Below are 23147 nucleotides of genomic sequence, written 5' to 3' on the forward strand. Positions count from 1 at the left end.
CAAAGAACTAAAGAAGCTGAAAAGCAGCAAACCAAGTAATCCAATTAAAAAATGGGGAACAGAGCTAAACAGAGAATTCTCGACAGAGGAATATCGAATGGCAGAGAAACACTTAAAGAAATGCTCATCCTCATTAGCCATCAGGGAAATGCAAATCAAAACGACCCTGAGATATCACCTTACACCCATCAGAATGGCCAAGATGAAAAACTCAAGGGACAACACATGCTGGAGAGGTTGTGGAGAAAGGGGAACCCTCCTCCACTGCTGGTGGGAATGTAAACTGGTACAACCACTCTGAAAATCTATCTGGTGCTTTCTAAGACAATTAGGAATAGTGCTTCCTCAAGACCCAGCTATACCACTGCTAGGTATATACCCAAAGTTTGCTCAAGTACACAAAAGGGATATTTGCTCAACCATGTTTATAGCAGCTTTATTTGTAATAGCCAGAACCTGGAAACAACCCAGATGTCCATCAACGGAGGAATGGGTACAGAAATTGTGGTATTTTTACACAATGGAATACTACTTAGCAATCAAAAAAGAGGAAATCATGAAATTTGCAGGCAAATGGTGGGATCTAGAAAAGATCATCCTGCGTGAAATATCCCAGAAGGAGAAAGACAAACACGGTATATACTCACTTATATAGACCTATAAGATATGATAAACATAATGAAATCTATACACCTAAAAAAGATAATCAAGAGAGCGGACATGGGGCAAGATTATCAATCCTCGTTTTGAAAGACAGATGGGATGCGCATTGAACATTGACAGGAGTCTACTGAGCGCATTTGAAAAACTCTAACTAGCAGTGTTTTCAAAGCAAAGACTCATGACCAAACCTTTGGCAGAGTACAGGGAATCCTAAGAAAGAAGGGGAGTTAGTCTGATGAAGAAAGGATAGGAGCTCCACAAGGACCAAATACTCATGACCAAACCTTTGGCAGAGTACAGGGAATCATAAGAAAGAAGGGGAGTTAGTCTGATGAGGAAAGGATAGGAGCTCCACAAGGACCAAATATATCTGGGCACAGGGTCTTTTCTGAGACTGACAGGCAACCAAGGACCATGTATGAATGTAACCTAGAACCTCTGCTCAGATGTAGCCTGTGGTAGCTCAGTAACCAATTGGTTTCCCATAGTGAGGGGAACAAGGACTATTTCTAACAGGAACTCAATGACTGGCTCTTTGGCCTCCCCACCCCCCAAGGGAGGAGCAGTCCTGTTAGGCCACAGAGGAGAGCTTTGCAGCCAGTCCTGAAGATACCTGATAAAACAGGATCAGATGAATGGGGAGGAGGTTCCCCCCTATCAGTGGACTTGGCAAGGGGCACGGTGGAGATGAGGGAGGGAGGGAGGGACTGGGAGGGAATGAGGGATCGGGACATGGCTGGGATACAGAGTTAATAAAATGTAACTGATTAGAAAAAAATAAAATTAAAAAAAAAATAGTCCTGTAGAGATTATACCTCACCATAATGAAGGCAGTTTACAGCAAGTCCCAACATCAACTGAAATGAAGAAAAACTTAAAGCAATTCCACTAAAATCAGGAACAAGACAAGACTATCCACTCTTCTCCATACCTATTCAATATAGTACTTTCTGAAGTCTTAGCTATAGCAATAAGACAACTGAAGGGATCAAGGGGATACAAACTGGAAAGGAAGAAATCAAGTATCTTTATTTGAAGCTAATATAACAGTATACAAAAGTGAGCCTAAAAATTTTACCAGAAAAGAAACTAGTCACAAAACTCACAAAAATCAGCATCCCTCCTCTATGCAAATAGTCTGAGAAAGAAATCCTGAAAGACAACACCTTTCACAATTGCCTCAAATAATATAAAATATCTTGGGGTAATTCTACTCAAGCAAGTGAAAAACTCATATGATAAAAACTTCAAGTCATAAAGAAAGAAACTGAAGATATCAGATCAAAAGATTTCCCATGCTCATGAATTGGTAGGATTAACACAGTAAAGTGGCCATCCTACCAAAAGCAATCTATAGATTCAACACAATTCTCATCAAAATTCCAACACAATTCCTCACAAATCTACAGAGGTTATGTATACAATAATGAACTAGGAAATACAAATAGGAAAGGCAAACAGAATAGACAATTAAGGATGGGGGTACTGAAATGGGAGGATGAAGTGAGGAGTGGCAGGGGAAGAGAAGAGAAAGCCAAGGGAGGAAACACGGGACAGACAGCTAAAATTAAGGGCTATTTGAAGAAGATGGAAACACAATCCAGGACAGCTTAAACAATCCTGAATAATAAAAGAACTATACAAAGTATCACTATCCCATATTTTAAGTTGTACTACAGAGCTATCTATAGTAATAAAAACTGCATGGTATTGGCACAAAAACTAACATGTTGACCAATAGAATTAAAAAGAGAGTAAAATGACAAAGAGAAAGAGAGAGAGGAGAGGGCAACAAGCTGGCAATTGTGAAAGCTATAGAAACATTCTTGCAACCACTAGATCAGAAAAGTAAGATCATGAAGCTCCCTCAAAGTCCCAATTTCTGGAGAAACTACTATTTAACCATCCTAACAGATACCTAAAAACTACTACTTGCATAGCATGCTTATTTTATCTATGAACCTGACTGTTACAAACAACCTTTTATCCAAAACACTTTCTGAAAAATTACCAGTAGTGATTATCCAATAACATAACAGCCAGAAGTATCAGTAACTACTAGAGTAGAAAGGAAGATGACCAAGCCAAACACAGTGCAAACTGAAGATTATCAGTAAGAGATTGTAAAGTTCCTCACATATTTCTGGAAATCTAGAAATATCACAGGGGCCAAACTATGTTTATCTTAGTGCAAAACCAACCAGCAGGCTAAAACTAGAAGAATCTAATTTATTATACTCACACGCTATATCCAATATAATCAAAAGCATATATGAAAAGTTTGCCATTGACTTAGGCATCAAAGTCATAAAAGCAATGCAAGAAGAGAAACAAGAAGTAAAAGTATCTCCATTTGCAGATAACGTGAGCTTACATAGATAAAAGCCTAACATTTCACATACAAAAAGGACAATTTGAGCAATGCATAGTATACAAACTCAACTCAACAAAATTAGCTGTTATTTCATATCTGTAATTTTTCTGTTGTAAGTCATAAAGTAAATATCTGATATGCAATGCCCAAAGGGGTCCAAACCCACAAGTTAAGAACCACTGACATATATAAAGTAAATAGTATAATGGAAAACAGAAAGAAGTAGCCAGGCAGTGGTAGTGTGCACCTTTATTCACAACACTCAGGAGGCTGGAGGTAGATCTCTATGAGTTTGAGGTCAGTCTGGTCTACAGAGTGAGTTCCAGGACAGCCAGGGCTACAGAGAAACTGTCTTAAAAAACCAAAACGGCAAACAACAACAAAAAAAGAGGAATGAAAAAAGGAATGAGGAATGAAAGTTACCTGATATGCCTTTAAAAATGAAAAGCATTCTGGAGATGGGAGATACTAATAATTCTACAATGAAACAGAAGCACATACTATCACAAAACTGTGCACTTAAAACTGGCTTAGATAAGCCGGGTTTGGTGGTACACGCCTTTAATCCCAGCACTTAGGAGGCAGAGGTTTGTGGATCTCTGTGAGTTGGAGTCCAGCCTCTACAAATCAAGACCAGGATAGCCAAGACTACACAGAAAAACCCTGTCTCAAAAAACAAACAAAGAGCAAAAACTTTAAGCTGAGGCTTGGTGGCACATACCTGTAATCCCAGTACTCAGGGAGGCAGAGGTAGAGACAGCAGATTTCTGTGAATTCAAGGCCAGCCTGACCTACAAATTGAGTCCATGACAGCCAAGGTTTTTGAGAAATCCTATCTCAAAAAAAAAAAAAAAAAAAGGAAAGAAAAAAGAAAAAAAAATGGTTTAGATAGTAAAATACTACATGTATTTTACCACAATGAAGAATAACTTTCTAAATGTTAATATATGAAAGAATGATCTGTTTTTGCGTTAAATTTTTAATTTACTATATTTTTTAATTTAAATTGTAGTATTAATTTCCATCATTTATGACCTAATCTTTTATTCTAAATAAATGTTTGATTAGAGTTCTTACTCTTAAAAAAAAAAAACATATTTCCAAACTAGGCAGATTTCAAAAAGAAAAATTTATAAAAATATAAAGCCACCCAGTTAGTTTAAGGAGAGGGAATTAAGATTTACCATGAACATGCCAGTAGAAGAATAATAAAAAACAAAACTCACCAGGCAACCTCTTTAGAGTGACATTGTCTTTAAACCCTGTGTTTATATAAACAACCAACAAGGTTTATATAAGGTTTATAAACCCTGTGTTTAAAGACAATGATGTGGCATCCCTGATTCACATTATGATGCCCAGGGAAGACAGTGACCTGAAGTCCAACTACTTCCTTAAGAATCATTCAGCTTTTGGATTATTACCCAAAATGCTTCATTGTGGTGCAGACAATGTGGGCTTGAAGCAGATGCAGCAGATCTGTGAGGAAAGATGATGATGCCAATGAGCAAGAACACCATGATGCACAAAGCCGAGCAGGTACACCTGGAAAAAAACCCAGCTCTGAAGAAATTGCTACCTCATGTACAGGGGAATGTGGACTTGAGGACCTCACTCAGATTAGAGAGATGCTGCTGGCTAATAAGGTGCCAGCTGCCACCCATGCTAGTACCATTGCCCCAAGTGAGGTAACTGTGCCAGCCCAGACCACTGCTCTGGGCTGGAAAAGACCTCTCTCTTTCAGGCTTTAAGCATCACTGCTGAAACTCTAAGTGATGTGCAGCTGAAAAAAAAAAACGGAGACAAAGTAGGAGCCAGTGAGGCCATACTGCTCAACCTGCTAAACATCTCCTGCTTCTTCTTTGGGCTGAGCATCCAACACATGTTTGACAATGGCAGCCTTTACAACCAGGAAATGCCTGACATCGCAGAACTGACTCTGCACTCTCACCTCCTAGAAGGTGTCTGAATGTTGCCAGTGTTTGTCTTCAGACTGGTTACCTGACTGTTGTCTCAGTACCACACTCTGCCATCAATAGATACAAGCAGGTTCTAGATTTGTAGAGACTGGCCTACAGGGTCCCACTTGCTGAAAAGGTCAAGGCCTTCTTGGCTGGTCCATCTGCATTTTGGCTGCTGCTCTTAGGGCTGCCACCAGCACTGCTGCTCCTGATGCCCCCCCCCTCCCCCCCGCTGCTGCTACTACTGTTGCCCCAGCCAAAGAAAAGCTGGAGGAATTGGATGAGAATATGGGATTTGGTTTCTGACTAATCCCCTCAAAGCAACCAACTCAGGCAGCTTAATTTGAGAAGCATGGAAATAAAGGCGTAGTTCTCTCTCTCAAAGAAAAGGGGGGGAGGGGAGGGGAGTGAAAAACCAATGCAAGGCAAACAAAATTAAACTTAACACTGTTTAACATCTCATACTAATTCCAAATACAAACTTATGCTAGCCTAAGAATAGACTTCTCCACAATTGATTGAACAGTGTTCTACCCCTAGGGGGCAGCATGCTACCTTTTGTTTATTTTTTGGATTTTTGGGTTTTTTTGTATTTTGTTACCCCCAACCCAGAGACAGGGTTTCTCTATGTAGCCTTGGCTGTCCTAGACCCGATTTGTAGACCAGGTTGGCCTTGAACTCACAGAGATTTCTGCCTCCTCTAGTGCAGTGATTACATGTATGTGGCATCTCGCACATGCTACTTTTACAACTTCAGTACCTAAAGTATGAACTGGGCATGATAGTCCAAGCCTCTAATCCCCACACATGGGACATAGAAGCAGAACTAGAAATGCTAGGTTATCCTGGACTACAAAGCCAGCTGAAGGCCAGCCTGAGTTACATGATAGACTGTCAAACAAATAAATACACATTTAAATTAAGATCCAATAGTCTTTAACAGTTTCTTCTACTTATATCCACTGAGCTTTAAAACCAGAGGTGGAAGGTTTATATAGTATGCATAGCTACTACTGTCAACATTTTTATAAATGGTACACAGAGAGATAATTAACTGTATTTCTAAAGATGAAGAAAGAGGCTAACAGAGGGGCCATAACCCTGACAACATTACATTGCTAGAAAGTATGACATTCAGTGATCCAGGCACTAAAGGCTGAAATCAATCTATCAGACCCTAAAGAGTAATTTGTTTAATTAATCAATTAAGCAACTTGTGGTCCAAGAATTATTCAAAGCATGGCATCTACTATAGCTCATATATTAGCTAAGGCAATAGAAAGTACTTTAAAAACAATTTGGAGGGGTTAGGGATAAAGTCTGCCTAATATGTAGAAGATTGTTTAATTGCCAGTATTGAAGAAAATGCCTTATGACTTCTAAGATCATAAGAGGCTTTACCTTCTATCTGATTCTCTTAGAATACTCATTCTAAGGACACTTCCCTCAAAACTCAGCTTTGTCCCCCTCCTTTGGCCATAATGGAGAGTTCATAAACAAGGGCTCCAATTTATAGCCTCAGCTCAGCCTCTGCTTGAGTCATTAGACACATGAACAGGCATGCCTGGAAATGGATTCTCCAGCGCCCAAGCATTCTGACTCCTAGATATTCCTACACCAGTATGCATAAATTGTAGAAAACAGCGATCACTCCTGGGCCCTGTTACATTAGAATTCCTCACACAGAGAATCTACAAATAATAAAATGGTGATTGCTTCATGTCACTAAGCACTGACATAGCTTGTTAGATACCAATAATAACTAGAGTAGATCCTGTCTATCTCTTCATTCTTAAAAACAGTGGTAGTGCTAGCTCTTAGTTTTTATCTCTTTGCAAAAGCAAAGATGTCCAACTTGCAGCCCACAAGCACACCTGGCCAAGGGTAGTTATGAATGAACTGCCCAACACAAAACTGTAAACTTAGGTGGCACAGATGCTGTCTGAGTGCCATATGGATCTGTACATCCATATGGCCTGAAGGTTGTTTGGGGATCCCCATCCGCACTGTGCTACCAAGGCCTGTGCCCACTGTGGATTTTGTGGATTTCGCAGTGGCCTAAGATGTTGCTTCTGCTAGTGTTCACTAGGCTGGCAGCTGGTCTCAGTAAAGAGAACATCCCCTTGGCTGTAGTGGTTTGCTCCAGGCCATGGTTCTCCCACACAAGTACGAAAAACAAAACCAACAACAACAACAACAAAAAAACCTGTAAACTTACTGAAAACATTGAAGGTTTGCTTTTTGGTGTTTTTTGCTTGTGTGTGTGTGTGTGTGTGTGTGTGTGTGTGTGTGTGTGTTAACTTATGTACAGTTTTGTACAGTTATATACAGTTTTCAAGCATGTACTTTGCAGATGAGAACACTGTTAAAGTGCCAAAAGGTTGGGCATGATGGCTAGAAGGATTAGGTGACTGGACCAAGATTATACAAGCAAAATTGGGACAAGCATTTGAATACAGATCTACTTAATCAAATTCTACTTCTTCAAGCTAAAATAATTGTTTTTCTGTCACCCAAGGAAGAATCTAAATTACCTGAAAAGGAGACACCACTGGTTTCCAAAACATCTGTTTGTTCCATTGTATAATCTCAATACTACTAAAAAACTGAAAGTATTTCTGTTAAAGTATTAAGAAGTTAGCCTAAATGCAGTGTCATACATATTTAACCCTAGTGCATGGAAGACAGGAGCAAGTGTATTTCTGAGTTCAAGGACAGTCTAAAGAACATACTGAGTTTCAGGACAGCCAGGTTAGCCAAGATTTCACAGTGAGACTCTGTCTCAATTAAAAAAAAAAAAAAAAATTCAAGATAAGAGTTCACTGCACCTATGTGTGTTTTTAGTTTAGTTTTTTTTTTTTTTTTTTTTTTAAGGGAGAGTTGATTACAGGGAAGCTGACAATCAATATTAGAGTTTTTCTTTTGTAAATTAGCCCCCCCATCTCTCAAAACAACAAAAACTTCCTAAGTTGACTTCCTAAGTCACTGCAACAGAAAAATGTTTTTGTTGCAAAATGAATAGATGCAAATGAATGAGCAAGGCAGCAAAAACAGGGCATCTATTACACCAATTATTAACTCTGAAAATAAGGGTTTTTAAAGCAACAGCAGAGGTCATTCCTTTAAACACAGCAACATTAAGTATGCTTGAAAAGGCACTGAGGAATACGCTAACTTTTAACACCCTCAGCTTCCATTTTTCTAATGCTATCTATGATTTCTTCCTCTGTTAAAGGAAAAGAATATTTTGTGATCTGTAATTTTTATTGACCTTTACAGTGACCATTCCATATATGACTAGATACTTAAAATGTGGTTCATATGGATTATGAATTGTCTTTTAATGAGTACTGAGGGTTGAAACCCAGGTTTTGCATAATATACTCAAGGGTCCCAACACTGAGATTGATAGCCTCAGCCTCAAACGTCTTTTTTATTATTTATACAGTATTCTGCCCGCATGTATGCCTGCATGCCAGAAGAGGACACCAGATCTCATTATAGAAGATTATGAGCTACCATGTGGTTGTTGAGAATTGAACTCAGGACCTTTAGAAGAACAGTCAGTGCTCTTAACCTCTGAACCATTTTTCCAGCCCCAAGCGTTTTTTTTTTTGTTTTTTTTTTTTTGTTTTTGTTTTTGTTTGTTTTTTAATTAATTAAAGTTGCCATTTCTGGTTAGTGCTTATCCACTGGGCAGTACAGGACTACAAAAACATAACTGTTAAGACTACAAGATCCCTGCATAACTTCCTAGTTCTAAAATTAAGTAATTAATAATTTCTAACTGTTTAAAGGTCTGCCCTTTCTAAAACTGAGTAAAAAATAAATCTAACTATATAATTGGTAATACAACCACAACAAGGAAATAAAACAATCCTAGTAACTGTTAAACATAATATTCTTGACCATAGGTGAACATTTCTGCAAGGAAAGGGCTGAAGATAGCTCAGTGGTTTAGAGCATTTGCTGCTCTTCTAGAGAGAAACAGTGTCTAGTTTCCAACACTCACATGGCATGTCACAACTGTCTTAACTCCAGTTCCAAGGGATTCAAAGTCCTCTTCTGGCCTCTGCAGGCATCAGGCATACACAGTCACCTAGTTGCATAGACATACACACAGGCAAAACATTCATGTACCAAAAAAATGAAATTTTTAAAGATTTTCCTGTAAAAAGCCAGACTTAAAGATTTTTTTAAACTTTTTTAAACGAAACTGGTATTTTGCCAACATGTCTATATGCGGGTCTATAACTGTCTATAACTCCCCCTGAGCTGGAATTATAGACAGCTGTGAGCTGCCTTGTGGGTGTTGGGAATTAAACCCAGGTCCTTTGGAAGAGCAACCAATGCTCTTAACTGCTAAGTCATCTCTCCAGCCTGAGCTTTAAAAATTGAGGTTTTACAGGTCAGGTGATCTCTACTGGGATGACTTAATTCTAGCATTATAGCATGAAATCAGCCACACAAATCAGTGTGGTTGTGTTCTAATAAAACTTTACTGATGCTGAAGTTTGAATTTCATATAATTTTCACAGGTCATCAAATATTATTCTTCCTCTCATTTTTTTCAAAAATTAAAAAAGTATTCTTTCTTACAATTCATAGGCAATATAAAGTAGGCAATCAAACTTGACTCACCTCTCACAGTCCACCACACTATGCCCAGCCCATACTTAGATAACTATGACAGAAAATGCTGATGAAAACTAAAAAAAAAAAAAAAACCTAAGAATTGGTGGCACACACCTTTAATACCAGCACTCAGGGGGGCAGAGGCAGGTGAGTTTGAGGCCAGCCTGGTCTGCAGAGTAAATTCTAGGACAGCCAAAACTACACAGAGGGACCCTATCTCAAAAAAGAAAAAATAATAAGCTACAAGTTGGGCTACTGAGACAGCACCTAGCACCAAGCTTGGCAACCTTAGTTCAAACCCAGGATCCACACTGTAGAAGGGGAGAACCAACTCAACTTGTCCTCTGACCTCCTCCACATTATGATTTTTTTTTTTAAATTTGTGTTGGCATCCAAGCTTTTCAGTCACTAAACAGTGAAGTCACTATGACTGTCCTGGTCAGTGAGGAAGCTAGTACTCTGACTTTCCTTCCTGGGGACTGGATAGGAAGTAGGGCACAGGTGTATGGAACAGCAAAATACATCAGTCTTCATGACTCTGGGGCAGTCAGTATGTGGCCACCAACCCTGTTGGGGAAAATTGTGGCTCTATGAAGATGAGGATCTCTGGAGGCAGGCTTCCCTGGCCTGATGCCCTGGTAAGACAGGGTGGACCCACGGGCACTTAAAGTTTCCTGGGATTCCTATGAACTGCAGGCCTGGGGGACAGAGCCTTGAGGGGAACAACAGAACACAGCTGGGCTCTTCCATATAGGCTCTTGCCTAGCTTTGGCCAAGGTGTTATGAGGTCTATAGCTGGAAGCTTGCACTGCTCCTCTCTCTACAGGTATCGGATGGTCTACCCCATCTCTGGGTCCACAGGAACTGATAGGGGGAGACCCAGTAAGGTGTAGCATTTCATTCATCCCCAGTTTGGTTGGCCTGGGGTCTGGCCATTCTGCCTTAAGGAGAGGAATGGGGACCATTATTTTTATCCTGTATAGAATATTTTGCTTTTATTTTGTTCTTTACATGTACACATGTGTACATATCCTCATCAACTGATACATTTTTTAATAAGACCTAAAACCACTTAAAGCAAAAAAAAATTGTGTTGGCATAATTGCTCAAAAATAATTATATATTAGATAAAAAACTTCCAAATTCTGAAGTTTCTTGTTTTCAGTGTTGGGCATTAAATCCCTGGCCTTAAGTAACCATAAAAATGATTTTCAACTGAGCTCCATTCCAATCTTCTAGTCCTTTTTTAAATACATATTTTTAAATATTTATTTACTCCCAGAGTGAGGGAATATACTCATGCTACAGCATGCATGTAGGTGTCAGAGGTCATTTTCTAAGAGTCAGAACTCTCCTTTCACCATTTGGCTCCAAAGATCAAACCTGGGTCCTCAAGTTGGTGGTCTTTCTGTACTGCCCCCTAGCTCCAGTGTCTTTCTGACAGGGTCTCACATAGCACAGCTAGCCTCAAGCTCACTATGTATATGTAGCAAGATGGTCTTGAATCCCTGATCCTTCTACCTCCACCTCTGGGATATAGGTGTGCACTACCTCACCCAGTTCATGTTCTGGGATCAAAGGCAGGGTTTCATGCTTTCTAATAAAGCACTCTACCAACTGAGCCAAATCCCCAATCCTCAGAATTCTTTACAGATAAATGAAAGTAGTTATATATATGAAATATGAAAGCAAAAAGAGGCCAGGGGGCAGAAGGACACTAGCAGAAGAAAGAGGGGTGCTGCTTTGCTGCAACTGTATTTTCTAATGCTTTGGACTTTGAAATAAAGTAAAGTGCTGGTAATATAAGACATTAGACTAGCCTAGCTTCTGCTATAATGAATAATTCACCGAGTCTCTTACACTTTCTGAACTGAACTCAATAACATAAAACTATATGGGCCAAACTACTTGGGACAGCACTACTGGTCCCCAGGACCCACAGTGTGGAGGGAGAGAGAACCTCTAAGTTGTCCTCTGATCTCCATGTATACCTATGCACAAGGGCACACTAAATAATGAAATATTTTTTCATATAAAAAGAGAATTGGGATGTACACTGTTTGCAGACTGTGGATTTAATACCAACACTGAAAACAACAAACTTTTTCAGAGATTTGGAACCATTAACCTATAGAACTGTTTTGCAAGTAACTAGGTTAAAACATTTTTAGACCATAAAAAGGGGGCTGGAAAGACAGCTCAATGTTTAAGAGCACTTGATGAGCAATCGTGAATTCATAATTTAAAACCCGTATGATAAGTTGGGCATTCCCACAAATATCTGTAACCCTAGCTCCAAGTGGGGCAGAGACAGGAGGATCACTGGGGTTTGGAACTCCAGATTCAGAGAGAGACCCTGCCTCACAGAAAGATAGAAAATGATAAGAGAGAGTAGCCAAATCCCTCTTCTGGCTTCCACATGTGTGATATGAGACCACATCCACAATCGCATATGCATACATTCGCAGACACACACAAATAAATCTTTTCTTAAAAGCACAAAAGTGAGCAAATACAAGATAGACTACAATATCAAAATCAACTGAGAAAAATTTTCCACAATGTAAAACCTTTCCCTACAAAGACATTCTATTTCCCTAGTAGCTTCTATAGCAAGCCACTGCAACTGACAAAAAAATATTGGACTGAAAAAAGCTAGAAATGTTAAAACACACACACATTTATAAAGAATTTGTTATAACTGAAATAAAAATAATTCAGAAATTCTTGAGGTCTGAGAATATTTTGCTTACATGCAGTAAGAGTTCTCTAAAAAGAGCATCAATATTACTTTAAAAGATGGTGTTCTTCAAGTAATCTTTATCTCTTTAGAAAATTTATTCATTTTATTTTACAAACAGATGGAGAATAATAGATACATTTGATCAAATAAGCAGGTCAGATTCCTATGGCTATATTGTAGTTCAAACTTAAAAAGGCTAACCTAATGGCAGATTTTTCTTTAAGGGCACTGTTATGAAACTCATGGCAAGAAATAATGATGTCCTTTTGACAACATCAAGATTTAAAACAAATAAACAAAAAACATGCCAAATAAGTTCAGAAGTTTTAGCCAAGCTTCACACTGACAAGATTAAGTGGCAATAGGGATATAACAAGAAAAATTAATGAAGAAATCTCAGTAGTGATGATAGAAAGCAGTCCACTCAAGCAGTCAGAAAAATGATAGCTAGAATCGCTTCCTGGTGCCTGAGACTTGCCAATTAGCCTAGGCTGGCTTGCCAGAAAACCCTAAGAATCCACCTTGTTCCACCTACCCAATGCTGGAATCACAAACTTTTGCCACCACACCTGGCTTTTTACAGGGGGCTGGGAATTGAACTGGGATCCTTATGTGTCCACAGCAAGCAATTTATTGACTGAGCTGTGCCCTCAGAATGACACACATCTTCCTGAATTTTACCTTCGTTCTCCTCCACAACTAGGTTTAAGGGTTCTCTACAAATTTTGGTATGATTAAAGAAAAAACAATTAAGTGGGAAATTCCTACCCTTCCTTAACAGCATACCCTGAGGAACCATGGGCCTCAAAAGTGACATAGAAAGAGACACTAGTCTGGAGTTAGGAGAGTGGCACACACAAGGTGACTGAGCAAATAAGCAATTAAATTAAGGAATGGTGAGAACCAATTTCTCACTGCTAGAGAAGAGAGTCACAAATACAGAATGGAAAATGGGACAATGGTGCTTGCCTAGCTTGCTGAGTCCTTGGGTCTAAACCCTGACACTAACAGAATTAAAGCAAAATCAAATATAAACACAGGAATAGAAAAGAGCTAGAGAGAACCTAGAGTGCTAGACTAGAATTGATTTACCAGTTTAAACAAGCACACCAAATACCTGTTTCTGTTTCTAAACACCTCTACTGAAAGATACAAGATTCCTTGGAAAAAGGAATGATCTCACAGGTGGAAGAGAAGAATATAATATCTTAGAATACGCTGTATTTACAATTACACCAAGAATGGAAACATGTCCAGAAGACACAAAAGTCAACTTCAAAGGGTTTTCACTACAAAATCTCCAACAATTTGAGCAGTGAAAATTTCAAATCATAGTAATGAGTAAGAACCACCAATCAGGAACAGGATTCCATGAATAATATATCTGTATCAATGAGTGGATGAAGGACTAAGTGATAATGTTTAATTAAGCTCTGATGAGAGGAACTGGTACAGTCTTGGGTGACTCTCCACCTAACAGTGGGCCTAGTGTATGTACAGGCCCTAAGACTGATCCTCAGCACCACAAAAAGAAAAGAAGGGTGAGAGGGGTTAGAAAATTAGCTCAGTGATAGAACACTTGCCTAGGAGGCACAAGGCTTGGGGTTTAGTGTCTAATATGAAAACAGAGAAAAACAAACAAACAAACAAACAAAACAAAACAAAAAAGCACACCAAAACCCAAAAGGTTGTTTCACATTACATGACTATACAGGGTTTACATAGTAGAGACACTAAGCAAGCATGAGCTTACAGTGTTCAAGGTCAAACATCATCAGTGGTGGGCCATTACTATGTCTCTGGGTGGTGCACTAAGAATAGCACATCTTTCTGTGGCAGGCACTCCTGACAACAATGTCCTCATTGTGCATATGAGCTGCCATTGGAAGCCTTTAACTGATGGGACATGTTACAAAATAAAAGGACTGTACTGTTTGAAACTATCAAGGTCACTAAAGACAAGAAGAGTTAGTGAGAAATTGTTCTGAACAAAAGAGGGGTAAAAAGGAACCAGTGAAATCACTCAGCAGGTTAAAATGCTGTCACCAAGCGTAATGATCTCTGGAACCTACATGGCGGAAGAAGAGAATCAACTTTCAAAACTTGTCTTCTGGCCTATATACAACTGTCTTAGCACACACAAAATAAAGGCCAAAAGTTTTTTTGAACAAAAGAAGAATGAAGAGACATGGCAATTAAATGCAATATATGATCCTAAACCGGCTCCTAAATTGGACGAGAAAGGGAAGAGAAATACCATTAGGATCATTGGGAAAATGGATCTTAAATTAGTGTTGTATGAGTATTCATTTCCTGATCAGGCAGTTTAGTGGAAGACTGTCCATGTTTTGTTAAATACAGAGTAGAATATTTAGGCATTTTATCTCCAACTTATTCTCAAACGGTTCAGAAAGTCTAATCAGATTACAAATGGTGCACTCATCAAAAATGTGGAACTAAAGCCAGGAATGGTGGTGCATGCCTTTAATCCCAGCACTCTGGGAGGAAGAGGCAGACAGACTGTTTGAGGCCAGCCTAGTCTACAGAGTGAGTTCCAGGACAGCCAGGGCTACACAGAAAAATACTGTCTCAAAAAACAGAGAAACTATCAAAAACCAAAACACCAACAAAAGAAATGTGGAACTAAGGATGAGAATGGACCAGTAAAAAGATTAGGTAGTTTCACCAAAACTTGATACAGACATGAAGATTAGAAGTTCAAGGTTGTCCTTATCTATACAGAGGGCTCAAGACCAGCCTGAGCTACAAGAAACCAGTCCCCCAAAACAACAACTAAATATATATACAGCAGAAGAGAAAAAAGAACAATTCCAATGCCAGGTGGGCCTCTAGACAACTGAAAGGACGTCACTAAGTCTACTTTATTAGGTCAAGCCTCACAAGATGTCCTAGGCTAATCTTTTTACATAGAGTATACAGCTAGTACAATGCTAAACTGTGGTTGAAGGGGTTTCAGAAGCTCTTTAAATATACCCTAAGAATTTTCATTAGATGTAAAATTTCTTCAAAGTGTTAATTTTCAAAAGATAAGTGTAAACTCATGACAACTATGGTGCCAACAAAACAGCTGGTTCACTAAATATACTCAGAAGTATTTGGCCCTTCCTTCCCAAAAGAGAGTTGCCAAAGGATCAATCCTTCTTCCTTCTTCCCCCATGTCTAAATATACTCATTCTTTATTTTCCCCATCTCTAATTTTTTTATACCTCACCTGCACTGCTAAAACAGCATTCTTGTCTCCCTCATACCCTTATAATCTTTGTACCATTAACTCTAAAAGCAGGAACCCATACTTTTAAAATCTATACTTAATTTTATTTGCTTATCCAAATATCTGTAACCGCTGCCTATTGCTAATGTCAATTTACAAGGTAGAAAAATGAAAAGATATTTTATATAAATTTTCATACATTCATACACAAAGAAAACAATGAATTAGAACAAGGGCCTTGTCTCAAAAACAAGACAAAAAAAAAAATCAACTGGCTTAAAGGTTATATAATGTCAAGCTTTGCAAGACCAGCTTTTAAACTCATTTACCAGCTGCAAAGTCTAGGATCTTTTTCCTATATGGAAAGGCCTGCACCATGCAATGTTTCCAATATAGTGTATTCAAAATTGTATATTGGTAACAAAACTTTACCAAACACACAGAAATGGAAGGGGAACTGTTGCCTGGAAGGAAACAAAAATATCAATTCAAATGGTGATTGGGGTAAATGCTAATATTTTTTTAATTACAACGTTCTTAAAAACAAATTGCTAAACAGAGGCTGACTAATGAAACAACACAAAAGAAACAACCCTTGTTTTAAATGTTCTTATACTTATCAGATAAAAGCCTACCAAAAAGAAAGAAAGAAGTGAGTCTGGGGAGATGGCTTAGTCACTGAGGTGCTGAATTTGAATTCCTAAAGCCTATCAAAAGCTGAAGATGGTGACATATACCAGTATTCCCAGAACTAGGTAGGGGAAACAAGCTCACTGACTAGCTTCAGTGAGAAAGCCTGTCTAAACACATAAAATAAAAATAAGGTAGACAAAGGACTGAGGAAGACATCCCAATGCTGACTGCTGGTCTCTAGCACACACAGACAGACACACATACACATACACACACACACACACACACACACACACAAAATATATATATATATATTTTTTTTATTCATGTAAGAATAATAAACAAAACTATATCTAAACAAGCATACATTAACCCCAAGGTACTTACTGCCAGATCTGAAACCCAGATTATTATGACTGGATTAATCAGTAGTCTAACAAAAGGTAAATTCTGAGGAAGACATAACAGGTATATGGATTGAAGAATCAAGAATGTATAAACTGAGGACACAAGGGTGAAGGAGAAAACAATGTTTTAAGCAAGAAAACAGGGTCAGTAAGATCAAACTGGGAGAAAAGTTTTCAAGGCCCAGCAAAAAGGGTTAAGAATTAATTTGATAAGTACCAGGAACTGCTATATATCTTACATGCGAAGGTTTCTTTCCTGTTGCTTCGTGAGTCTAGCTCCATGTTCAGAAATTCTATTTTGTAAAGTTGCTAATCTTACAAAAAAAAATTAATGAGATCTTTAAGGATTCAGTTTTTATTCCAACATGCAGTTTAGTGGCAGAGCACTTACCTAGCATCACCTTGGCCCTGTGTTGAAACAAATAAAAAGATAAAGTAATGCTTTGGATCACTCAATGCTTTCACCAAACAACTGTGTACGGGAGTATGTGTGGAAAATAACCCCTTATCCTCTGCGTGCACTTTAGATTCTTCTCAAAAATAAATTCTTTACATGAGTGAACACAATGGGGAAAACTCCTTCAGAAATAATTCTTGTGAATATTAAATGGCACTGTACATTCTAATTAGTTACTGAACTTTAAAGCAAGATGGAACCTTAGAAACAATCTTTTCAGTAGTAATCCCTTCATTTTTTTTTCAACAGGTTAAACTGAAGCTTAAGAATTAAGTAAGTTGCATAAGCTTGTGCCAGACCTCAGATTTCCTAGGAAGCAAGACCTAAAAACTGTGCTCCTCAAGACTGTATAACCAGCAACCACATCTGACTAGAAATTTTAAATGATTACAACTAAATGCAACGTCAAACTCTGTTTCTCACACAGACCAGTCATGCATAAGTATTCCCAAACCTTCATGTGGTTAATGGCTACCATATCTAACAGAGCTGGGGGTTGGGGGAGAACTTCCCTCATTTGTCAATTGTAGTTCAATAAATCTGGGAAAGAGGGGAAAGTATTTTCATCACTATAGAAAATGTAACTGGACTGCACTACTCTAAAGAATAAGCTTTAGAGTCAGAAAAAATGGTTTGAATTCCACTTAAACAGGAGCAGATGACATAAGACTAAAAGAAAAAAGGTGGATTAATAACACATGCACCTCAAAAAGTATACTTGATGATTAAGTGAAATATTTTTTATATATATACACTGTCTGGAACTTAACAGATAATAAATACTAACATTCTTCCCCTCTGGACCCTCTTTTCTTTCTACTGCTCAACAGAACATCCTGTCAAAAGACGAATAAGTGAGTCTCCAAGTTAATGACTTCCTTTTAAGATAGCCCCTTCAGTTTTTACCACTTTCTTCAAATACCCCTACTCTTCTTCCAATATTTCTACTTGGGAATTATGAAATAAAAGATGATAGTGAACACAATAAGCATCTTGTATTTTGTATGATTCTCATCCAAAGGATAAAAAATACACTGTACAGTTTCTAGACAACTGTTCTTTTATGCCAGTAAATATTCTATACTACTTCTTCATTATATTCATTCTCACTATGATTGAACATAACATGAAAATATAACAATGTTTCTCTACAGTCCTTTAAATGGACTCTTCCCATAAAAAATCCCAACTTCCAGAAACTAAATCAAGCTTTAAAGCTTCTACTGAGCCACAGAAGCCACTAAATTTAACATCTATGAACTGTATCATTTAAAACTCTCTGAAACATGCAATTATCCAGAAAAATAACAAAACTCAGCTCAGTTTGTAAACCTCAGTTTGTATATTTCTATCAATAAGCAAAGTTAATTTATGAGTAACAATATTTTGCATTAAGTCACATATAGACTTGCATTCTTAACAAGGTCACCAATTTTGCATTCCTAATATGAAGAATTCAAACAGACCTTTAAACCAAGACTCCTACATGTTTTTTTTGAAAGATGTCTTGCTTTTAGCCGGGCATCCCAGCACTCAGGGAGGCAGAGGCAGGCAGATCTCTGTGAGTTCGAGGCTAGCCTCGTCTAAAAAATCCAGGACAGCAAAAGCTACACAGAGAAAACCCTGTCTTGAAAAAAATACAAAAAGGTTTCTTGCTTTTTAAACAACGTAACTCTCAGAGGAGGAAAAAGTACTCTCAATAAGTGTCTCCTTTAAATTACCTAATTCAGATTTTGTTCCTTAAAGATGATTTACTCAAAGGCGTAGCCACTGATCTCCCCTTAGAGTTAAGGAAAAGCCATAAATACTAAATAAATAACAATATAATAATAATATACACTATATGACATTTTATATCTCTATATGCAACAAATAAAATTAAAAATTTCAAGTGTGCAAACCACAGTTCTTAAGAATCAATAGAGTTCACGTACGTTTTCTTAAAAACTGAAAAAAGTTTCTATTGCTATCATACCTAAATTTATTGCTATCTCACTTTGTATATCAAAAAAGGTGGCACCTATGCCTAAACTGATAAAATCTAATCTGTAAGATTACATAATTTTATCAAAGTTATTAAAAAAAAATAATCACATCCACACCGGTCACAGTAGAACAGTTCAAGTGAATTTTCCTAAGGCTGCATTCTAAGTACATCCGACCCAGAAAGTATTTTTAGCAAATGTGTTCAATAGATGCTGGTGTTATGCCTAGCCTAAATTAGAAATTAGTGTCATAAATTTAAAGCAACAATGTTACTAGGGACATTTTAGAGATATTCAATTAGGACATGTTGGGGAAGAAGGGAACAAGACTTGACACAATATACCACCACCCAGAAGTTAAGATATTAGAACCCTGAGATGAGAAAGTCAAATACTCATCTGTTACTACTTTTGAAGAATCTCTGCTTTTCTACATCAACAAACTGTAACTAACTCAATATTAAGAAAAACTATGAAATAGTGATGCCTGTGCTTAAGAAAATCTTTTTAGCAAATGTTTAAAGCAAATTAGGCAAATAAAAACTGTCATGTACTCATGTACACCATACACACACAACTATGTTGATCTTATAAATCAGACAATATTACAATATTATGGGGCCATCCATGCACATGAATCAATACAAAATATGAACAAAGAATGCCATAAAAATGTGAAGAGACACAAAAATAGCTTTTGTGGTAACTGGAGCAGAAATGTATTCTGACAAAAAAAAAGGAGATAATTGATCTTATGAGTGAATAAAATGATTTTATAGTTCATAAGCTTTTCCTTTCAAACCAATTTTTTTCTTTAAAAGAACACTGACTTTGTAATGCTCAAATCTGAGATTTAATATAGTCCATTAGATACAGAGAATAATTGTTTACAGTCATCCCCTGCCCTTTTGAAAAACAAGTTTTCCCCTCTGACACACTAATGTCCACAAACCCAGGATTTTCAAAAAGCTGTGGTTTTTACTGCTCCAATCTTCTTCTAGTCTGTCTTTTACAAGTCAGACACATTAGCTTTTTGTTTTTGTTTTTCCTCCACAGCCATGTTTTAAATATGACCAATGAACTGTGCTATTTCACCTGGACCCAAGATCTGGTTACACACGCACTATTTCTTGAATTGCTCGTTCCAAAAGTACATAGTAGATATGACAAGTCCTCCTGGAACAAGCGGTTTTTAAAATCCTACACAAAGTCCTTGTACTTACTGGTGTCACTGTGATGCAAGGCCAGACATAAGTTTCAGGGAACCATCCATATGCTTTATCAGTGAAACTGTAAATGGTTCCATTATTGAAGACACCTCAGCAAATGCATCCATACATGTATTTAACTACAACTCATTTTTTAAAAGAATTCTAGCATTTCTTTAATCTCTAAATTGAATTGATTTTCAGAAATAGTCTTGGAACAATTAAGGTGACTAAGGTTTTGTAAGAACAGTTCCTATCCATAAATAACAATCACACCCTCCATTCTTCTGTAACTATAAAACATCACCACAGAAACAAAAATTTAAAGTCGGAAAGCCACAGATCACTGCACTTACATTTACAAAAGACCCACTGGTCTGTTCTTTACTAGACTCACACTGAATCTGAACATTATGAAGATAGTGACTATTCCAAAGCATCACGAAACTCTAAGCGAAGGATTCAGATCTGTTCTACCTCTCAACTTTTTGGGCCCAACTACAGATTCCTAAAAACAAAATCACAAGAGACTTTCAAGTTCAATGGAAGGGAGCGTGTGCTCACGCAGCATTTGGGGAGGGGAGGGAGAAGAAAAAGAAAAAGCTTATATGAGTCAATTAATGTAACAATAATAATTAGAAAAAAAAAAAAAAAGAATCCCACAAATGGAGTGCTGAAGATTCTCCAGCCTTACCTTGAGTTTAGGAACACTGGAACATCCCATCTCCACATCTATTCCATCCCTTATCCCTTGCACTCATCCCTAACAGAGATTTCAACTATAAACCTCAGGAAGATCTCCCAGTACCGGGACCCAATAAGAAAACAGAAGTCGACCCAGCAGCTCTGGCCACCCGAGCCCGCAAGCTTCAGGTGCGCGCCCACGACCTGCACGGGGAGCCCAAAAAGGCCAAGCAAAGAGCCTCCCGAGCGCCTCTCTTACCTTCGTTACCACAGCCGCGTCCTCTCGGCTGGAGAAAAAACAAAATCCAAATACAAAAAGCCCGGAGGCCCCGAGCGCGCAGCCGGGGGAGAGGCGCGTGGTCCGCGTCGGGTGCTGCCCCTCAGCGCCCCGCGAACGGCCGCCGCCACAGCGGCCGCAGCACGGCCGCGGGCCGCCAGCACCCCGTCATCCTGCGGGGCTGCGGCGGGGCCGGCGTGCGCGGGGAGGCGCGCGCTCGCACCTCGCGGCGAGATGAGCTAATCCCTTCACCCGCGCCCCGAAAGTGCCGCGGTCCCCGCCAGCCCGCAGGCCTGCGGGCCGAAGTCAAGTCTCTCGCAAGTCTAGGAGCCCCAATCGCTGACAGGTCCCGGGAGTCCTAAAGAACAATGTCGCGTCCGCGGAGCAGGAAAGCGCGCGCGGCGGGAGGCGGCGGGTGACTCCAGGCAGGCGGCTCTGTGTGAGAGTGCAAAGGAGAAGCTCGGTCACCCTCCACCTCCTTCTTCTCCTACTCCTCCTCCTCCTCTCCTTCCTCCTCCTCCCTCGCCTCCACCGCCTCCTCGGTCTCCTCCTCCCTCAAGCACACCCCGTCTCCTAGGCCGCAGCATAGCAACCGAACATGGCGGCTGCGCAGCCGCCGGCCAATCAGAGTCCGGGAACGGCGGCCTCGGCAACAGGAGGCGGTCTCGCGAGAGGTGAGGCCACGCCCTTGCTCCGCCTCCTTCCCTCCTCCCACTCCTCTTCGGAGCTCTGCCGCCAGCCTTGAAACATAGGCATTCACAGGTGTGAGAGAGGCGGGACTTAGCAGGAGGGGCGGGGCGGGGAGCGCGTGGCTCCGTGTCCACACCCCATCGCCAAGCAGGGATTGGTTCCTTGACTGTCAATGCTGCCCCTCCTCCCTCTTCTCGGGTGTACGTACTGACTGACTCTAGGAACACAAAAGAGGGGCATAGAGCAAAGTGGGGAAACTCGACCTCCTGGCATCAGGTTGTCCCAACTAAGTGCTAACGGAGGGTATAGGCGCTGAAGTGCAGTTTTCAGTCATTTTTCCTCCTAAATACAGGCCCTCAAAAGCCCTCAAAGCCTAAGCAAAAAGCTTTCATGGATAAAACAAAGGCCAGGTGCTTTCTGTGTGCCAGGAGCACTGCTTTTTAAAATCAAAGGCGTTCAATCGTTTTAAGAATGAGAGTTCGCATTGTCCTGCCATGGCCTTGAAGGGAATTCTCTAATATTATCTGGGAGGCACAAGCTCGTGGTGATCGGACCCCCTATGAACTGGGTGACCTCAACTGAAATGAGGGAAGAGTGGTTTGGGGGGAACCCTCAGATTTCCTCTTGGCCTTTTTTTTTTAAGTTTTTGGGGTTTGTTTTTTTTGTTTTGTTTTTGTTTTTACATTTCTGTATTTTGTATACACCCCAAAACATGCGCATAAGGACAAGGTTTGAAAGTTAGTTGGTAATCCCATGTGATGCCGGGGCCTGAACATAGGACTTCAGTTTTGGCCACAAATTCCTTTCCTTTACCCTTTGACCCATCTCAAAGTCTTTTGCCTCATTTTTAGGGGGGCAATGCGGAGGCTCAACGCTCTTTTTCTGTGGCCAGGCTTCTTGTTAGTTCTTGACCTTTGTTCTTGACCCCACAAGAGACCACCTTTATACTGCAAAGTTTATCTTTTCTCCGTGGTTTTTTTGTTTTGTTTTGTTTTGTTTTTTGTTTTTTGTTTGTTTTTTGTTTTTTTTTTTTTTTTGAGACAGGGTTTCTCTGTGTAGCCCCAGCTGTCCTGGACTCTATTTGTAGACCCGGCTGGCCTTGAACTCACAGAGATCCACCTGCCTCTGCCTCCCAAGTGCTGGGATTAAGGCCATGTGCCACCATGCCCAGTTTATCTTTTCTCCATGTTGACAAAAT

General features: G+C 39.3%; 1 protein-coding gene and 1 pseudogene across 3 annotated transcripts in view; one reads left to right on the forward strand and one right to left on the reverse strand.

The window, feature by feature from the left end:
* The window catches only part of Ptpn4 (protein tyrosine phosphatase non-receptor type 4), a 154818-nt gene extending 133046 nt beyond the window's left edge, over nt 1–21772 (reverse strand). For 2 of the 3 annotated variants that reach the window (XM_055601678.1, XM_055601661.1), the window contains exon 1: nt 21242–21772. The gene's annotated coding sequence lies outside the window, so the exon portion shown is untranslated. Of the gene's footprint in view, nt 1–4263; nt 4302–21241 lie in introns of those variants that run through there. The other variant, XM_055601669.1, reaches the window with a different exon arrangement.
* LOC129673414 (60S acidic ribosomal protein P0-like) lies at nt 4392–5304 on the forward strand (annotated as a pseudogene).
* Nucleotides 21773–23147: the final 1375 nt, after the last annotated feature.

This window comes from Psammomys obesus, unplaced genomic scaffold (assembly GCF_907164565.1).
Source record: "Psammomys obesus unplaced genomic scaffold, mPsaObe1.curated_primary_1811, whole genome shotgun sequence".
Lineage (NCBI taxonomy): Eukaryota > Metazoa > Chordata > Mammalia > Rodentia > Muridae > Psammomys > Psammomys obesus.